Source organism: Bombina bombina, chromosome 2, assembly GCF_027579735.1.
Source record: "Bombina bombina isolate aBomBom1 chromosome 2, aBomBom1.pri, whole genome shotgun sequence".
NCBI classification, from domain to species: domain Eukaryota; kingdom Metazoa; phylum Chordata; class Amphibia; order Anura; family Bombinatoridae; genus Bombina; species Bombina bombina.
In genome coordinates, this window is record NC_069500.1 from 1,442,902,011 (window position 1) to 1,442,921,560 (window position 19,550).

Below are 19,550 nucleotides of genomic sequence, written 5' to 3' on the forward strand. Positions count from 1 at the left end.
GGGACCCTTCAATTTTAGCTATCTAGCGGTTATTACGGTTAACAAATTGATATCTGAGCTGACATACACTGTATTCTCAGATTAGTGGCTAGTCGTTTTGGGCTTACGATACTACAACAGGCACTGACCGGAGGTCGTGCAATCAGGCTAATATATATTTATACAACATGGAGGTGCAAGCCGTTGTAAATACTGACCCTATATATTAATTGACGTAAGAGTTACAACAGTTACCGCACTTGGCACAACAATATTAGAAACGTTAAGTTTAATATAAACTGGTCTAATATGTTTTAACCTCTAAATAATAAATCTGCGGCAAACTTGCGCAGGTTATGCTTCCAAGCCTACTATTAGATTATTTGTATTACAAAAGGGGTACATGTTATCAGTATTGTTGAATAGATACCCCATATTTACTAGTGTAACTAACTGTAGGTGGGAACCACAAACACACTATTAGCATTTGCTCCCAGTAGAAACGAAGCAGATAACACTGAAACCAGTAACTTGAACGTTACAATTTAGCAACAGCACAGTATACTATCATCCCAGTTTGGCAAGTGTTGTAGCAGGATAAATAATGCACGGTCTATTACTATAACATATATAATGCATCCAATAGGTCTATAGTAATAACAATTTTTACTGAGATCTGGCAACTCAATAACCACGTACAGTTGGACGCTTATTTACATCATCCCATCTATGAGGGCACTCGTAGTAGGAATATAACATAAACAGCCACTGTAGGCATTATAAAGCCTTATTGCACAACGCTGCAACAAGGTGAATACAAAAGCTGTCATAGCAACTATTTTTATAACCATACTAATTCCTACATAAGTAGATATGTGGTAATATTAATATTGTTATTGTTTGCACCAAGCATTTACACCTAATTGTGGGATAATAAGGTATAAACCCCATATTCTATCCTGAGTAGCACAACCGTGCCCAGAGGCACTAACTATTATAGGACCCTTGATATCATAATTTATGTAAACCCTGCAACAGACTAACCCTCTTAATATCCAATACCATTGTATTACACAAGAAGTAACCCTAATACCCTAGTTGATTTTAAAGCACCCATTTTTAAAGTATATTCAATAAAGTTTAATTTTTAATTCTATAGTGGTACTATACCACCCTCGGCAATCTATAAAATTTAGGTGAGAACAGAGTGCTTCAAGTGTAAACTTTTTCACAGCTATTCTTTAGTTGTATCCGTATAAGCGCTTCTGTGAATTACCATTGCTTTGGAGACGTAGGCAGAGACCCTGGTTTTCACGAGCATCATATAGACCCTTACTGCTGTGCTATATCTTGGACATACGTGCACTGTCACACAATATCACACAGTTCCCCACGGTGTCACTAAGCTGTCACACACAGTTAAACAATATCACACAGTCTCACACAAGGTAACCCACTGTCACTGAGCTGTCACACACTATCACACAGTGTCCCCCAGTGTCACACACTATCACACAGTGTCCCCCAGTGTCACTGAGCTGTGACACACTATTACACAGTGTCCCCCGGTGTCACACACTATCACACAGTGTCCCCCAGTGTCACTGAGCTGTGACACACTAATACACAGTGTCCCCCGGTGTCACACTATCACACAGTGTCCCCCGGTGTCACACACTATCACACAGTGTCCCCCGGTGTCACACACTATCACACAGTGTCCCCCGGTGTCACACACTATCACACAGTGTCCCCCGGTGTCACACACTATCACACAGTGTCCCCCGGTGTCACACACTATCACACAGTGTCCCCCAGTGTCACACACTATCACACAGTGTCCCCCAGTGTCACACACTATCACACAGTGTCCCCCAGTGTTACTGAGATGTCACACACTATCACACAGTGTCCCCCAGTGTCACTGAGCTGTCACACACTATCACACAGTGTCCCCAGTGTCACACACTATCACACAGTGTCCCCCAGTGTTACTGAGCTGTCACACACTATCACACAGTGTCCCCCAGTGTCACTGAGCTGTCACACACTATCACACAGTGTCCCCCAGTGTTACTGAGCTGTCACACACTATCACACAGTATCCCCCAGTGTCACTGAGCTGTCACACACTATCACACAGTGTCCCCCAGTGTCACTGAGCTGTCACACACTATTACACAGTGTCCCCCAGTGTCACTGAGCTGTCACACACTATCACTGAGCTGTCACACACTATCACACAGTGTCCCCCAGTGTCACTGAGCTGTCACACACTATCAAACAGTGTCCCCCAGTGTCACTGAGCTGTCACACACTATCACACAGTGTCCCCCAGTGTCACTGAGCTGTCACACACTATCACACAGTGTCCCCCAGTGTCACTGAGCTGTCACACACTATCACACAGTGTCCCCCAGTGTCACTGAGCTGTCACACACTATCACACAGTGTCACTGAGCTGTCACACACTATCACACAGTGTCCCCCAGTGTCACTGAGCTGTCACACACTATCACACAGTGTCCCCCAGTGTCACTGAGCTGTCACACACTATCACACAGTGTCCCCCAGTGTCACTGAGCTGTCACACACTATCACACAGTGTCCCCCAGTGTCACTGAGCTGTCACACACTATCACACAGTGTCCCCCAGTGTCACTGAGCTGTCACACACTATCACACAGTGTCCCCCAGTGTCACTGAGCTGTCACACACTATCACACAGTGTCCCCCAGTGTCACACACTATCACACAGTGTCCCCCAGTGTCACACACTATCACACAGTGTCCCCCAGTGTTACTGAGCTGTCACACACTATCACACCGTGTCCCCCAGTGTTACTGAGCTGTCACACACTATCACACAGTGTCCCCCAGTGTCACTGAGCTGTCACACACTATCACACAGTGTCCCCCAGTGTCACTGAGCTGTCACACACTATCACTGAGCTGTCACACACTATCACACAGTGTCACTGAGCTGTCACACACTATCACACAGTGTCCCCCAGTGTCACTGAGCTGTCACACACTATCACACAGTGTCCCCCAGTGTCACTGAGCTGTCACACACTATCACACAGTGTCCCCCAGTGTCACTGAGCTGTCACACACTATCACACAGTGTCCCCCAGTGTCACTGAGCTGTCACACACTATCACACAGTGTCCCCCCGTGTCACACACTATCACACAGTGTCCCCCAGTGTCACACACTATCACACAGTGTCCCCCAGTGTCACACACTATCACACAGTGTCCCCCAGTGTTACTGAGCTGTCACACACTATCACACCGTGTCCCCCAGTGTTACTGAGCTGTCACACACTATCACACAGTGTCCCCCAGTGTCACTGAGCTGTCACACAGTATTACACAGTGTCCCCCGGTGTCACACACTATCACACAGTGTCCCCCGGTGTCACACACTATCACACAGTGTCACTGAGCTGTCACACACTATCACACAGTGTCCTCCAGTGTCACTGAGCTGTCACACACTATCACACATTGTCACCGTTGTCACTGAGCTGTCACACACTATCACACAGTGTCCCCCAGTGTCACTGAGCTGTCACACACTATCACACAGTGTCCCCCAGAGTCACACACTATCACACAGTGTCCCCCAGTGTCACTGAGCTGTCACACACTATCACACAGTGTCCCCCGGTGTCACACACTATCACACAGTGTCCCCCGGTGTCACACTATCACACAGTGTCCCCCGGTGTCACACACTATCACACAGTGTCCCCCAGTGTCACACACTATCACACAGTGTCCCCCAGTGTCACTGAGCTGTCACACACTATCACACAGTGTCCCCCAGTGTCACACACTATCACACAGTGTCCCCCAGTGTCACTGAGCTGTCACACACTATCACACAGTGTCCCCCAGTGTCACACACTATCACACAGTGTCCCCCAGTGTCACACACTATCACACAGTGTCCCCCAGTGTCACACACTATCACACAGTGTCCCCCAGTGTTACTGAGCTGTCACACACTATCACACCGTGTCCCCCAGTGTTACTGAGCTGTCACACACTATCACACAGTGTCCCCCAGTGTCACTGAGCTGTCACACAGTATTACACAGTGTCCCCCGGTGTCACACACTATCACACAGTGTCCCCCGGTGTCACACACTATCACACAGTGTCACTGAGCTGTCACACACTATCACACAGTGTCCTCCAGTGTCACTGAGCTGTCACACACTATCACACAGTGTCCCCCAGTGTCACTGAGCTGTCACACACTATCACACAGTGTCCCCCGGTGTCACACTATCACACAGTGTCCCCCGGTGTCACACACTATCACACAGTGTCACTGAGCTGTCACACACTATCACACAGTGTCCCCCAGTGTCACACACTATCACACAGTGTCCCCCAGTGTCACTGAGCTGTGACACACTATTACACAGTGTCCCCCGGTGTCACACACTATCACACAGTGTCCCCCGGTGTCACACACTATCACACAGTGTCCCCCGGTGTCACACACTATCACACAGTGTCCCCCAGTGTCACTGAGCTGTCACACACTATCACACAGTGTCCCCCAGTGTCACTGATCTGTCACACACTAACACACAGTGTCCCTAAGCTGTCACACACTAACACACAGTGTCCCTAAGCTGTCACACACTATCACACAGTGTCCCCCAGTGTCACTGAGCTGTCACACACTAACACACAGTGTCCCTAAGCTGTCACACACTATCACACAGTGTCCCCCAGTGTCACTGAGCTGTCACACACTATCACCCGGTGTCACTGAGCTGTCACACACTATCACACAGTGTCCCCCAGTGTCACTGAGCTGTCACACACTATCACACAGTGTCACACACTATCACACTAAGTCCCCCAGTGTCACTGAGCTGTCACACACTAACACACAGTGTCCCTAAGCTGTCACACACTATCACACAGTGTCCCCCAGTGTCACTGAGCTGTCACACACTATCACACGGTGTCACACACTATCACACAGTGTCCCCCAGTGTCACTGAGCTGTCACACACTAACACACAGTGTCCCTAAGCTGTCACACACTATCACACAGTGTCCCCCAGTGTCACTGAGCTGTCACACACTATCACCCGGTGTCACTGAGCTGTCACACGCTATCACACGGTGTCACACACTATCACACTAAGTCCCCCAGTGTCACTGAGCTGTCACACACTAACACACAGTGTCCCTAAGCTGTCACACACTATCACACAGTGTCCCCCAGTGTCACTGAGCTGTCACACACTATCACCCGGTGTCACTGAGCTGTCACACACTATCACACGGTGTCACACACTATCACACTAAGTCCCCCAGTGTCACTGAGCTGTCACACACTAACACACAGTGTCCCTAAGCTGTCACACACTATCACACAGTGTCCCCCAGTGTCACTGAGCTGTCACACACTATCACCCGGTGTCACTGAGCTGTCACACACTAACACACAGTGTCCCTAAGCTGTCACACACTATCACACAGTGTCCCCCAGTGTCACTGAGCTGTCACACACTATCACACGGTGTAACACACTATCACACTAAGTCCCCCAGTGTCACTGAGCTGTCACACACTAACACACAGTGTCCCTAAGCTGTCACACACTATCACACAGTGTCCCCCAGTGTCACTGAGCTGTCACACACTAACACACAGTGTCCCTAAGCTGTCACACACTATCACACAGTGTCCCCCAGTGTCACTGAGCTGTCACACACTATCACACGGTGTCACACACTATCACACAGTGTCCCCCAGTGTCACTGAGCTGTCACACACTATCACACAGTGTCCCCCAGTGTCACTGAGCTGTCACACACTATTACCCGGTGTCACTGAGCTGTCACACACTATCACACAGTGTCACAAACTATCACACTAAGTCCCCCAGTGTCACTGAGCTGTCACACACTATCACCCGGTGTCACTGAGCTGTCACACACTATCACACAGTGTCACACACTATCACACTAAGTCCCCCAGTGTCACTGAGCTGTCACACACTAACACACAGTGTCCCTAAGCTGTCACACACTATCACACAGTGTCCCCCAGTGTCACTGAGCTGTCACACACTATCACACAGTGTCCCCCAGTGTCACACACTATCACACAGTGTCCCCCAGTGTCACACACTATCACACAGTGTCCCCCAGTGTCACTGAGCTGTCACACACTATCACACAGTGTCCCCCAGTGTCACTGAGCTGTCACACACTAACACACAGTGTCCCTAAGCTGTCACACACTATCACACAGTGTCCCCCAGTGTCACTGAGCTGTCACACACTATCACCCGGTGTCACTGAGCTGTCACACACTATCACACAGTGTCACACACTATCACACTAAGTCCCCCAGTGTCACTGAGCTGTCACACACTATCACACGGTGTCACACACTATCACACAGTGTCCCCCAGTGTCACTGAGCTGTCACACACTATCATACAGTGTCCCCCAGTGTCACTGAGCTGTCACACACTATCACCCGGTGTCACTGAGCTGTCACACACTAACACACAGTGTCCCTAAGGTGTCACACACTATCACACAGTGTCCCCCAGTGTCATACACTATCACACAGTGTCCCCCAGTGTCACTGAGCTGTCACACACTATCACACAGTGTCCCCCAGTGTCACTGAGCTGTCACACACTATCACACAGTGTCCCCCAGTGTCACTGAGCTGTCACACACTATCACACAGTTTCCCTGAGCTGTCACACACTATCACACAGTGTCCCCCCGTGTCACTGAGCTGTCACACAGTGTCCCCCAGTGTCACTGAGCTGTCACACACTATCACCCGGTGTCACTGAGCTGTCACACACTATCACACAGTGTCACACACTATCACACTAAGTCCCCCAGTGTCACTGAGCTGTCACACACTAACACACAGTGTCCCTAAGGTGTCACACACTATCACACAGTGTCCCCCAATGTCACTGAGCTGTCACACACTATCACACAGTTTCCCTGAGCTGTCACACAGCATTACACAGTGTCACACGTCACCTTACAGGCCGTTTCTCGTCACCGGATTAAATCTCGCGCATAAGACTGAGGTATAAGGGACAGACGATTGAAGCTCCCTGTGCGCATGCGCGGGGCGGGACTGTAGTGGGCGGGAACACATTTGAAGATGAGTTTGGGCGTGGCCTACAAGAGGCGGGAACAGTTATTTCTGTTCAGCGCTAAACTGACACCTATAAAAATAACTCGCCCTCACCGAGTAGCAGGATATGACATAGCCGAGGGGCGGGGCAATGTGTGAGGTCAGGGGCGGGACAATGTGTGAGTGACAGGCATAGTGAGGAGCGGGGCAAAGTGTAAATGAGGGGCGGGGCAATCGGTGAGTCAGGGGCGGGGTAATGTGTGAGTGAAAGGCAGGGGGAGGGCACTATATGATTGACAGGCGAGTGATGGGAGGGCATTGTGTGATTGACAGGTAGGGGGAAGGCACTGTGTACTACGTGAAAGGTAGGGTGAGGGGAGAGCAATGTGTGAGTGACAAGCTGGGGGCGGAGATGACAATGTATGAGTTACAAACAGGAGGAGAGGAGGGCAATGTGTGAGTGACAAGTAGGGGGAGGAGAGGACAATGTCTGAGTGACAAGCAGGGGGAGGAGAGGACAATCTGTGAGTGACAAGCAGGGTGAGGGGAGGGCACTGTGTAAGTGATAGGCAGGGTGAGGTGAGGGCAATGTGTGAGTGATAGTTACGGTAAGGGGAGGGCACAGTGTAAGTTTCAGGCAGGGGGAAGGGCACAGTGTGAGTGCTCTTTTGCCCCTACCACTGATGAGGCTCCTACCCTTATATCCTCCTCTCACCTCACTACCTGTCCCATTGTTCCCATCCCCTCACACCTACTGCCCTCCCTCTCTCTCCTACTTTTATATCCTCCTCTCACCTCACTACCTGCCCCTTGTTCCCATCCCCTCACACCTACTGCCCTCCCTCTCTCTCCTACCCTTATATCCTCCTCTCACCTCACTACCTGCCCCTTGTTCCCATCCCCTCACACCTACTGCCCTCCCTCTCTCTCCTACTCTTATATCCTCCTCTCACCTCACTACCTGTCCCCTTGCTCCCATCCCCTCACACCTACTGCCCTCCCTCTCTCTCCTACTCTTATATCCTCCTCTCACCTCACTACCTGTCCCATTGTTCCCATCCCCTCACACCTACTGCCCTCCCTCTCTCTCCTACCCTTATATCCTCCTCTCACCTCACTACCTGCCCTTGTTCCCATCCCCTCACACCTACTGCCCTCCCTCTCTCTCCTACCCTTATATCCTCCTCTCACCTCACTACCTGCCCTTGTTCCCATCCCCTCACACCTACTGCCCTCCTTCTCTCTCCTACTCTTATATCCTCCTCTCACCTCACTACCTGTCCCATTGTTCCCATCCCCTCACACCTACTGCCCTCCCTCTCTCTCCTACTCTTATATCCTCCTCTCACCTCACTACCTGTCCCATTGTTCCCATCCCCTCACACCTACTGCCCTCCCTCTCTCTCCTACCCTTATATCCTCCTCTCACCTCACTACCTGCCCTTGTTCCCATCCCCTCACACCTACTGCCCTCCCTCTCTCTCCTACCCTTATATCCTCCTCTCACCTCACTACCTGCCCTTGTTCCCATCCCCTCACACCTACTGCCCTCCTTCTCTCTCCTACCCTTATATCCTCCTCTCACCTCACTACCTGCCCTTGTTCCCATCCCCTCACACCTACTGCCCTCCTTCTCTCTCCTACTCTTATATCCTCCTCTCACCTCACTACCTCTCCCATTGTTCCCATCCCCTCACACCTACTGCCCTCCCTCTCTCTCCTACCCTTATATCCTCCTCTCACCTCACTACCTGCCCTTGTTCCCATCCCCTCACACCTACTGCCCTCCTTCTCTCTCCTACTCTTATATCCTCCTCTCACCTCACTACCTCTCCCATTGTTCCCATCCCCTCACACCTACTGCCCTCCCTCTCTCTCCTACCCTTATATCCTCCTCTCACCTCACTACCTGCCCTTGTTCCCATCCCCTCACACCTACTGCCCTCCTTCTCTCTCCTACTCTTATATCCTCCTCTCACCTCACTACCTCTCCCATTGTTCCCATCCCCTCACACCTACTGCCCTCCCTCTCTCTCCTACCCTTATATCCTCCTCTCACCTCACTACCTGCCCTTGTTCCCATCCCCTCACACCTACTGCCCTCCTTCTCTCTCCTACTCTTATATCCTCCTCTCACCTCACTACCTCTCCCATTGTCCCCCTCCCTCTCTCTCCTACCCTTATATCCTCCTCTCACCTCACTACCTGCCCTTGTTCCCATCCCCTCACACCTACTGCCCTCCCTCTCTCCTACCCTTATATCCTCCTCTCACCTCACTACCTGCCCCCTTGTTCCCATCCCCTCACACCTACTGCCCTCCCTCTCTCCTACTCTTATATCCTCCTCTCACCTCACTACCTGTCCCTTGTTCCCATCCCCTCACATCTATCTCTCTCTCACCTCACTACCTGCCCCCTTGTTCCCACCCCCTCACACCTACTGCCCTCCCTCTCTCCTACCCTTATAACCTCACCTCACTACCTGCCCCCTTGTTCCCATCCCCTCACACGTACTGCCCTCCCTCTCTCCTACCCTTATAACCTCCTCTCACCTCACTACCTGCCCCTTGTTCCCATCCCCTCACACCTACTGCCCTCTCTCTCTCCTACCCTTATATCCTCCTCTCACCTCACTACCTGCCCCTTGTTCCCATCCCCTCACACCTACTGCCCTCCCTCTCTCCTATCCTTATAACCTCCTCTCACCTCACTACCTGCCCCTTGTTCCCATCCCCTCACACCTACTGCCCTCTCTCTCTCCTACCCTTATATCCTCTCACCTCACTACCTGTCCACTTGTTCCCATCTCCTCACACCTACTGCCCTCTCTCTCTCTCTCTCCTACCCTTATATCCTCCTCTCTCCTCACTACCTGCCCCCTTGTTCCCATCCCCTCACACCTACTGCCCTCTCTCTTTCTCTCTCTCTCTCTCTCTCTCTCTCTCTCTCTCTCTCTCTCTCTCTCTCCTACCCTTATATCCTCCTCTCACCTCACTACCTGTCCCCTTGTTCCCATCTCCTCACACCTACTGCCCTCTCTCTCTCTCTCTCCTACCCTTATATCCTCCTCTCACCTCACTACCTGTCCCCTTGTTCCCATCTCCTCACACCTACTGCCCTCTCTCTCTCTCCTACCATTATATCCTCCTCTCACCTCACTACCTGCCCCCTTGTTCCCATCCCCTCACACCTACTGCCCTCTCTCTCTCCTACCATTATATCCTCTCACCTCACTTCCTGCCCCTTGTTCCCATCCCCTCACACCTACTGCCCTCCCTCTCTCTTACCCTTATATCCTCCTCTCACCTCACTACCTGTCCCCTTGTTCCCATCCCCTCACACGTACTGCCCTCTCTGTTTCCTACCCTTGTATCCTCCTCTCACCTCACTACCTGTCCCCTTGTTCCCATCCCCTCACACCTACTGCCCTCCCTCTCTCCTACCCTTATAACCTCCTCTCACCTCACTACCTGCCCCTTGTTCCCATCCCCTCACACCTACTGCCTTCCCTCTCTCCTACCCTTATAACCTCTCACCTCACTACCTGCCCCTTGTTCCCATCCCCTCACAAGTACTGCCCTCCCTCTCTCCTACCCTTATAACCTCCTCTCACCTCACTACCTGCCCCTTGTTCCCATCCCCTCACACTTACTGCCCTCTCTCTCTCCTACCCTTATATCCTCCTCTCACCTCACTACCTGCCCCTTGTTCCCATCCCCTCACACGTACTGCCCTCCCTCTCTCCTATCCTTATAACCTCCTCTCACCTCACTACCTGCCCCTTGTTCCCATCCCCTCACACCTACTGCCCTCTCTCTCTCCTATCCTTATATCCTCCTCTCACCTCACTACCTGTCCACTTGTTCCCATCTCCTCACACCTACTGCCCTCTCTCTCTCTCCTACCCTTATATCCTCCTCTTTCCTCACTACCTGCCCCCTTGTTCCCATCCCCTCACACCTACTGCCCTCTCTCTCTCTCTTTCTCTCTCTCTCTCTCCTACCCTTATATCCTCCTCTCACTACCTGTCCCCTTGTTCCCATCTCCTCACACCTACTGCCCTCTCTCTCTCTCTCCTACCCTTTTATCCTCCTCTCACCTCACTACCTGTCCCCTTGTTCCCATCTCCTCACACCTACTGCCCTCTCTCTCTCTCTCTCCTACCATTATATCCTCCTCTCACCTCACTACCTGCCCCCTTGTTCCCATCCCCTCACACCTACTGCCCTCTCTCTCTCTCCTACCATTATATCCTCCTCTCACCTCACTACCTGCCCCCTTGTTCCCATCCCCTCACACCTACTGCCCTCTCTCTCTCTCTCCTACCATTATATCCTCCTCTCACCTCACTTAGTGTCCCCTTGTTCCCATCCCCTCACACCTACTGCCCTCTCTCTCTCTCCTACCATTATATACTCCTCTCACCTCACTACCTGCCTTCTTGTTCCCATCCCCTCACACCTACTGCCCCCTCTTTCCTACTCTTATATCCTCCTCTCACCTCACTACCTGCCCCCTTGTTCCCATCCCCTCACACCTACTGCCCTCCCTCTCTCCTACTCTTATATCCTCCTCTCACCTCACTACCTGCCCCCTTGTTCCCATCCCCTCACACCTACTGCCCTCTCTCCTACCCTTATTTCGTCCTCTCACCTCACTACCTGTTTCCATCCCCTCACAACTATTGCCCTCCCTCTCTCCTACCCTTATAACCTCCTCTCACCTAACTACCTGTCCCTTGTTCCCATCCCCTTACACCTACTTTTCTCTCTCTCTCTCTCTCTCTCTCTCTCTCATCCTCCTCTCACCTCACTACCTGCCCCTTGTTCCCATCCCCTCACACCTACTGCCCTCCCTCTCTCTCCTACCCTTATAACCTCCTCTCACCTCACTACCTGCCCCTTGTTCCCATCCCCTCACACCTACTGCCCTCCCTCTCTCTCCTACCCTTATAACCTCCTCTCACCTCACTACCTGCCCCTTGTTCCCACCCCCTCACACCTACTGCCCTCCCTCTCTCTCCTACCCTTATAACCTCCTCTCACCTCACTACCTGCCCCTTGTTCCCATCCCCTCACACCTACTGCCCTCCCTCTCTCTCCTACCCTTCTAACCTCCTCTCACCTCACTACCTGCCCCTTGTTCCCATCCCCTCACACCTACTGCCCTCCCTCTCTCTCCTACCCTTATAACCTCCTCTCACCTCACTACCTGCCCCTTGTTCCCATCCCCTCACACCTACTGTCCTCCCTCTCTCTCCTACCCTTATAACCTCCTCTCACCTCACTACCTGCCCCTTGTTCCCATCCCCTCACACCTACTGCCCTCCCTCTCTCTCCTACCCTTATAACCTCCTCTCACCTCACTACCTGCCCCTTGTTCCCATCCCCTCACACCTACTGCCCTCCCTCTCTCTCCTACCCTTATAACCTCCTCTCACCTCACTACCTGCCCCTTGTTCCCATCCCCTCACACCTACTGCCTTCCCTCTCTCTCCTACCCCTATATACTCCTCTCACCTCACTACCTGTCCCCTTGTTTCCATCCCCTCACACCTACTGCCCTCCCTCTCTCTCCTACCCTTATATCCTCCTCTCACCTCACTACCTGTCCCCTTGTTCCCATCCCCTCACACCTACTGCCTTCCCTCTCTCTCTCTCTCTCTCTCATATCCTCCTCTCACCTCACTACCTGCCCCTTGTTCCCATCCCCTCACACCTACTGCCCTCCCTCTCTCTCCTACCCTTATAACCTCCGCACTACCTGCCCCTTGTTCCCATCCCCTCACACCTACTGCCTTCCCTCTCTCTCCTACCCTTATATTCTCCTCTCACCTCACTACCTGTCCACTTGTTCCCATCCCCTCACACTTACTGCCCCTCCCTCTCTCCTACCCTTATATCCTCCTCTCACCTCACTACCTGTCCCCTTGTTCCCATCCCCTCACAACTATTGCACTCCCTCTCTCCTACCCTTATTATTGCGGTGGGCTTTTGGCGGTATAGGTATTAATAGGTTAGGATGTTTATTGCAGTGGGCTATGCTCATGACCTCCTCACATTCCTGTCTACCTGACTCCTCCAAACTGGCCCCTATTTTATAGAACTCTCTGCCTCGCTCCATAAGTCTCTCCCCTCTAGTTTTCACACTTTCAAGCGCTCCTTAAAGACTCTACTGTTTAGGGGTGCATATAATATACACTAACATTTTCTTATCTTAGTCCCTCTTCTCCTTTAGTTATCCCCTTGAACCCCCTTAGCATGTAGCCTACACGCCCAGCTGCTTCATGAGAGCTGATTTACAACAGTGCAACTCCTGGCAGGGTCCTCTTCCCATTTGTTTCTTCTAAAGGCAACCTTTTATATTAAACCTTGTTTTTTGCGCTGCAGAATATATAAGGCGTTTGGGTGCGAATAGAAGGGGTTTCTAGATGTTTCTTTTCAATTTGTGCATAATTTTGTTCAGTTGATGTGAGTGCCCTGGATGCAAATGCAACAGGTTTACCTTCTTTGAGTAGGCAACATCCAGTTCCAGTTTTTACGCTTTAAATAGTGACAGGCTTTGTAATATTGCAACACAGGTTTATTAGTGACCACGCGTTTTATGTCCTGCAAGCCAGTACTAAACTGCATCCTTGTCCAGAAGTCTTCTCAAGGGCTTCTGCACGTTTGACAGGAAATTGGCAAGGTAAGTAACAAATCCAATGAAGCAGTCTTCCGGTGGGCGGTGTTCCATGATGGCCACTACTCAGTGCAAATGATCTGATTTAGAGCTTGTTTGTGGCTATATTCTTCACCATCTGTGCCTCTCTTGGCAATCTGTTTGCCTGACAACCTTTTTGGGTCAAGATTATCTAACTCTTAGCCCCCAAGAAGTCGAGGAGCACTATCTGACAGATTTATAGTCCTGGCTTAGCAAAGGAAGTAGATGTCATATATTTTCCTCTGCCCCTTTAACCCAGCTTACCTTTTGCACACTACCTCTCAATCAATAAATAGCAGCTGCACCATTGCTCATTGCTTGGTTAATGAATAGCTCTCTAAATGTGATTCCTCTGATCATGCTTCAGATGCCATTTCCATGCTGAAAGTATCTATGTGCAAATACAAATTGTTCTCTAAACTGTTTGTGCAAACTCTCAAAGTAATATCATTACTTGTTTACCCTGGATGGTGTCTCTCTCTTTTGCCTGTGCTCACATCTTATCAGCTGTTCATCTCCTGTATGCACTCACTGTGTACTCCTATTTAAACCACTGGTAACTTTTTACAGAAGATATACTAAGGCATTACTTACTGACTGTTTGTATCATGTCCTGCAATTGCTATATTGTCATACTCCCTTAAAGAAACCTGCTTCTGGTAAGGTATATCCTTCAATAGATGCAGTAACCTTATTGACTCCTCTTTTGTCCTAAATAATAAAATACCTCGTATGGCAAAACATACCCCAATTACTGTAAGAGTCATAGATGGAACCTCTATTACTTCAGGGCCTATTACTCACCAAACTATACCTATAGAAATCTCTACACATGTAGGACATACCGAATTTATTGTTTCTTTTGAGGTTATACCCTCACCATTGTTCCCGATTGTTTTGGGTATTCCGTGGTTGCAATTACATTCACCTACTATTTCTTGGAGTGATATGCATCTGGAATTTAAATCGAACTACTGTTGTAACACGTGTTTTCAACACAATATAGTATTACAGCTCAGTACTCCTGCAATTCCACCCCAGTAGGATGAATTCCAAGATGTCTTTAGCAAAAAAGAAGCAGAGACTTTACCTCTGCACAGACCCTATGATTGTCCTATTGATCTTCTACCTGGAGCCACGGTACCATTTGGACATATTTACCCACTTTCGGAACCAGAACTACTCCATCTTAACAACTACATTGAAGAGAATCTTACAAAAGGCTTCATCAGACTCTCTACATCTCCAGCTGCTGCTGGAATGTTTTTTTGTACGAAATAAACAAAACTCACTGCTTCCTATAATTGATTACCGCCAATTGAATAAAATTACTATAAAAAATCGCTATAATACCTGAATTAGTGGAAAGGTTACAAAAGGCTACTATATTTACAAAACTGAATCTCAGAGGTGCGTATAAAGCATGGTAATGAAGACTGCTTTCAGTACTAGATAACTACAACACAAATACAGTGGCACCACCACGGCAAGCTTTTCTATATTTACATTAACTGACACGATATGTATTCATGTCTTAGTGATTATTTAATAGAAAAGTGGTGCTGTGCAGTAAGTAATATACTTGGCACAAAGAGGAGAAGACCCCCACTAAAAACTGCACATCTAGCACTCTATGCCTGGACTAAAGGTGAGAAATTGGGAATTTAAAAATTTACTTTTATTAGTAGATATTGAAAGGAATCAAAATTAAAAACTACTACAGAACTATAGGCCCCATCCTAAATTTAAAGTGAGCCTTTGATATGCTAAAGGTAGTTTTAGGGATGGTATAGAGATGGTATCTAGTGCAGAATATGGTAAAGTGAGCCTTTGATATGTTAAAGGTAGTTTTAGGGATGGTATAGAGATGGTATGCGTCTAGTGCAGAATATGGTAAAGTGAGCCGTTGATATGTTAAAGGTAGTTTTAGGGATGGTATAGAGATGGTATGCGTCTAGTGCAGAATATGGTAAAGTGAGCCTTTGATATGTTAAAGGTAGTTTTAGGGATGGTATAGAGATGGTATGCGTCTAGTGCAGAATATGGTAAAGTGAGCCTTTGATATGTTAAAGGTAGTTTTAGGGATGGTATAGAGATGGTATGCGTCTAGTGCAGAATATGGTAAAGTGAGCCTTTGATATGTTAAAGGTAGTTTTAGGGATGGTATAGAGATGGTATGCGTCTAGTGCAGAATATGGTAAAGTGAGCCTTTGATATGTTAAAGGTAGTTTTAGGGATGGTATAGAGATGGTATGCGTCTAGTGCAGAATATGGTAAAGTGAGCCGTTGATATGTTAAAGGTAGTTTTAGGGATGGTATAGAGATGGTATGCGTCTAGTGCAGAATATGGTAAAGTGAGCCTTTGATATGTTAAAGGTAGTTTTAGGGATGGTATAGAGATGGTATGCGTCTAGTGCAGAATATGGTAAAGTGAGCCTTTGATATGTTAAAGGTAGTTTTAGGGATGGTATAGAGATGGTATGCGTCTAGTGCAGAATATGGTAAAGTGAGCCTTTGATATGTTAAAGGTAGTTTTAGGGATGGTATAGAGATGGTATGCGTCTAGTGCAGAATATGGTAAAGTGAGCCTTTGATATGTTAAAGGTAGTTTTAGGGATGGTATAGAGATGGTATGCGTCTAGTGCAGAATATGGTAAAGTGAGCCTTTGATATGTTAAAGGTAGTTTTAGGGATGGTATAGAGATGGTATGCGTCTAGTGCAGAATATGGTAAAGTGAGCCTTTGATATGTTAAAGGTAGTTTTAGGGATGGTATAGAGATGGTATGCGTCTAGTGCAGAATATGGTAAAGTGAGCCTTTGATATGTTAAAGGTAGTTTTAGGGATGGTATAGAGATGGTATCTAGTGCAGAATATGGTAAAGTGAGCCTTTGATATGTTAAAGGTAGTTTTAGGGATGGTATAGAGATGGTATCTAGTGCAGAATATGGTAAAGTGAGCCTTTGATATGTTAAAGGTAGTTTTAGGGATGGTATAGAGATGGTATCTAGTGCAGAATATGGTAAAGTGAGCCTTTGATATGTTAAAGGTAGTTTTAGGGATGGTATAGAAATGGTATGCGTCTAGTGCAGAATATGGTAAAGTGAGCCTTTGATATGTTAAAGGTAGTTTTAGGGATGGTATAGAGATGGTATGCGTCTAGTGCAGAATATGGTAAAGTGAGTGTGTCTTACGTATACTCACGTTTAATCATTTCTGCATTAAGAGTGAGGAATATCAGTTGTGATCACTTAATTGTCATTCACTGAGAATGACCTCATATCTCTCATTGGACTCCTACCATTATCCTACCACTATGATAATGATACATTTAGTGACCCAATATGTAATAGCTTTATTGCTAGCTGATGTTGGCAATGTATTTCATTATCATCTGTAATGAGTGCCAATAATATTCAACTCCTCTCAGAGTAAGAAATAAACATAAATATAATGTTTGGATTACTGCTGTCTTAGAATAAGATTTAATAAAAATTATTTCTTATGTTGGTAATTCGGCAATACTTTAAATCCCATATAGTTGTATTTATGTGGCCGTGGGGCGGCAAAGGAATGTGTTGATTGTAACTGTGTATAATATTATGATAGATGAATAGTTGTGAGTATCAGTGCAAATAAACAAGGGGCTTCAGAGGGTAAATGGTGATATATCCATTCAATGGTCTGATATAATATGACCTTGTTGCGTTAGCTATATATATTGTCTGAAGCTATGAATTGCTTGACAATAGGATTGGTTGGATAATTATTTATTGTGCCACTTGTTATGACTTAGTAAGTAACTCTGTCAGGGTTACTTAGAAAGTTTCAACATGTACTTGGTAATGTGGTCCAAGGACATTTATTAGGGTTAGGGTTAGGGTCATTTGAGAGTATTAATAAATCGTAATACCATGTTACTTTGATAATGTTTGTACAATATCTATCTCTGTACTGATAGTGGTAGAGATTATACAGTCTCTCTGGATGTCTCCCAAGTATTAATCAATAATTATATATAGCTATGTTTACTGTTGTAATTGTAACCACTGATTCTGTGTTTACTTAGTGGTCCGTGTTACACATTGTTATTGCCTCTGTATACAGTTGGCATCAACTTATTTAAATGGATTAACAGACTGCTTATACTTAATATGGTTTGTTCACCACTGATCCTTATAGGTATAACATCTACACCCTGTTCCAAATTATTATGCAAATTCTATTTCATTTTAACTCATTGATGGCATTGTGTCTCAGGGCTCTTTTGATCACTGAAAACAATCTCAGACACCTGCGGTAATTAGATTGCCAGGTGAGCCCAATTAAAGGAAAAACTACTAAAGGAGGGTGTTCCACATTATTAAGCAGAGTACCATTTTCAAGCAATATGGGGAAGAAAAAGGATCTCTCTGCTGCCGAAAAGAGTGAAATAGTTCAATGCCTTACACGAGGTATGAAAACATTAGATATTTCATGAAAACTTAAGCGTGATCATTGCACTATAAAGAGATTTGTGGCTGATTCAGAGCACAGACGGGTTTGTGCAGATAAAGGCACATTGAGGAAGATTTCTGCCAGATCCATGCATTGGATCAAGAGAGCAGCTGCTAAAATACCATTACATAGCAGCAAACAGACATTTGAAGCTGCTGGTGCCTCTGGAGTCCCACAGACATCAAGGTGTAGAGTCCTCCAGAGTCTTGCAACTGTGCATAAACCTTCCATTCGACCACCACTAACCAATGCTCACAATCAGAACTGGCTGCATTGGGCAGAAAAATACATGAAGACTAATTTTCAAACAGTCCTGTTCACTGATGAGTGCCGTGCAACCCTGCATGGTCCAGATTGATGGAGTAGTGGATGGTTGGTGGACAGCCACCCTGTTCCAACAAGGCTGCGATGTCAGCAAGGTGGTGGTGGAGTCATGTTTTGGGCCGGAATCATGGGAAGAGAGCTGGTCAGCCCCTTTAGGGTCCCCGAAGGTGTAAAGATGACCTCTGCAAAACTTGTGGAGTTCCTGACTGACCGCTTCCTTCCCTGGTACAGAAGGAAGAACTATGCTTTCCGTAATAAAATCATCTTCATGCATGACAATGCACCATCTCATGCTGCAAAGAATACCTCTGCATCAATGGCTGCTATGGGGATAAAAGGAGAGAAAGTCATGGTATGGCCTCCATCCTCCCCTGACCTTAATCCTATTGAAAACCTTTGGAGCCTCCTCAAGCAAAAGATCTATGAGAGTGGGAGGCAGTTTACATCCAAACAGCAGCTCTGGGAGGCTATTCTGACATCTTGCAAACAAATTCAAGCAGAAACTGTCCAAAAACTCACAAGTTCAATGGATGCAAGACTTGTGAAGCTGCTATCAAATAAGGGGTCCTATGTTAAAATGTAACATGACCTGTTAAAATGTTTAAAAAGTTAAAATGTTGTTCAAAGTTTGATTGAAATAGCTTTTGATTTCAGTAAATATGCTGCAAACACAACAAATGATAATTTTCAGTTCTTTACAACCTATAAAGTGTTTTGAAACTTACTGTGCGTAATAATTTGGAACAGTGCATTGTAAGTTTTTTATTTTGAATTGTACTCTTAATAGTTGATAACATGAGAATTATACTGACTGTTGTTTACATCAATTATTTAGGTAAATGAGAAAGATATCATTGGCATAATAATTTGGAACAGGGTGTAGTTGGAATGGAAA

At 47.5% G+C, this 19,550-nt stretch overlaps 1 protein-coding gene and 1 long non-coding RNA gene across 2 annotated transcripts in view; one reads left to right on the forward strand and one right to left on the reverse strand.

The window, feature by feature from the left end:
• Positions 1–7,106, reverse strand: part of MOGS (mannosyl-oligosaccharide glucosidase) — a 179,827-nt gene extending 172,721 nt beyond the window's left edge. The window contains exon 1 of the mRNA XM_053704404.1: positions 7,034–7,106. The gene's annotated coding sequence lies outside the window, so the exon portion shown is untranslated. The remainder of the gene's footprint in view (positions 1–7,033) is intronic.
• LOC128650456 (uncharacterized) overlaps positions 1–19,550 on the forward strand; it is a 115,942-nt gene that overhangs the window by 1,081 nt on the left and 95,311 nt on the right. The gene's annotated exons all lie outside the window — the stretch shown is intronic.